Source organism: Dromaius novaehollandiae, chromosome 2 (assembly GCF_036370855.1).
Source record: "Dromaius novaehollandiae isolate bDroNov1 chromosome 2, bDroNov1.hap1, whole genome shotgun sequence".
Taxonomy (NCBI): domain Eukaryota; kingdom Metazoa; phylum Chordata; class Aves; order Casuariiformes; family Dromaiidae; genus Dromaius; species Dromaius novaehollandiae.
In genome coordinates, this window is record NC_088099.1 from 64,520,958 (window position 1) to 64,522,904 (window position 1,947).

A 1,947-nucleotide genomic window follows, 5' to 3' on the forward strand; every position below is an offset into this window, starting at 1 on the left:
GAAGCATCAGACCTCTCTACCTGTGTAATTAAGAGCCTCAGTGTCTAAAAGTGAGGAGGAAGGAAATGTGTGAAAATGTGTGGATATTTTAAATACGTAACAAAAATAAAATAACACAGAAGTGGGTGGTTTTGGTAGTCCTTATTACATTATTCTCATATTTAGGACTTACTAGCATTGATAGTTAAAACCTTATTAAAAACAAGGGGAGTCTTAAGTCAAAGGCTGGAAACTTGCTCTCAGTACTGGATTGCCATGGTAACCAGAATGGAAAATGATGCTATAGGAATTCTGTCAATTGACATATACATATATGTGTGCAAAAACATCCACACACACATACGTAAGTGTATTATTAACTAAGAAATCATTACAGAGCAACAGTACTTCTCACCAGCTGTCCTAAGTGTGGCTTGCAAAGATAGTTAAGTGTCATAGAGTGAGACTTTAAAATCTGCTCGTGCTGGCTCTCTGTGTAGTAGTATATAAAAGGAGCCGGGTTATGTTCTCTGGTCTGGACGTTAATTGATATTATGTGGCTTGCATCCATGCTTTAACTCTCTTTTCTGAGAACAGTTAAATATGGAGGACCAAGGCCAATACTCAAGCTTGCATCTTAGCACTGTTAAATTTTCTGGTGTTGGTGCAGACAGTATGAGGAAGTTGCACCCCCTGAGAGAGAGAAGACCAAATGTGTTCAGGGAGATCTAGTCTGCTCTGTGGGCCAAAATAGTCCAAATTGTTCATTGTAATTTAGGCTGCCTGACAACTTGCTCTAGATTTTGAGTCCTGGGGTCTCTGGTGAGTTGTATTACCCAAATCATCTGTTACCATCAGTTACCTTTCTTGCTTGCTTTTTTCCAACAGGCTTGTGAGGGACACTATAAATGCAGTATATTGGTAAGAAATAATTTTCCCATAGCCAGTTAAGGGCTTTCTGTGAACGACTATAAAATGTACCAATGGTAAAAGGCCTTTTCAAGAGTAGAATGAGACTCATTGGAAATACTGGAATGTAGGGAATGAATATAAACCACAGAGCCAGGAGACAGCAAATCCATGAGAAGTACTAATATCTCTCAACTCAAAGTTCTACATCTTTGCCGCTAGGTCCCAAAGGCTAGACCCTCAGCAATTATAATGGGAATTGAGCATCCAAATCCCTGATGTTGCTGTGCAAATCTCAGCCACAAGGGATATACGTGCTCCTGGGGCATGGAAGGTGACAGCTGAGCAAGGCAAGCACTGACATTAAGGTATACAATTTCTCCTGATAAGACTGCAGCAGATAGTTTACCCTAAAGCAGAGCAGAAAGATGCCAATTCTTGAAATGTCTACTTAACACAGAAACCATATCTCTTTTAGCTGTCTGTATTTTCATCATGCACAAATCACTAATACCAGATTTTTTTAAAGAGATGCCAACATTGCTCTCATCTAATGTTTGCTTGGTATGCATGCAATTAGAACTTGCATGTACACATACAAAATTAAAGCACATGTACAAGTACAGGAAGTATACAGCCTACCTTTTCCTTTCCTGCTTATCCATTTTGGAGCTGCACATGTGTACAAGTCAGTGAATATTTTAGATGAAAACACAGTCTCTTTTGCAAATTTGCCTTATTATGTCATACTGAATTATTATGTACCATATAAAAATATCTGCAAGTTTGTTACTGGTGACAAAGGCTATGGTGTTATATGCTTGAGAAGGATTCAAATTAAATCTTTCAGAGCCCCAACTCTGCAGTGCAGAGAGAATGATCTGACTTTGGGTAAGAATGTAGGAACTGTCTTTTTGTGCAATGCAATGCAGCATCACAGGCTATATCTTGAACAGAAACTTAAATTCCATTCAAACTAGCAGATGAAAACTGATTACATTTCAAACCAGCAGTTGGCTGAGAACACTAACTGTAAAGAGAGATGCCATCGCTTGAGTA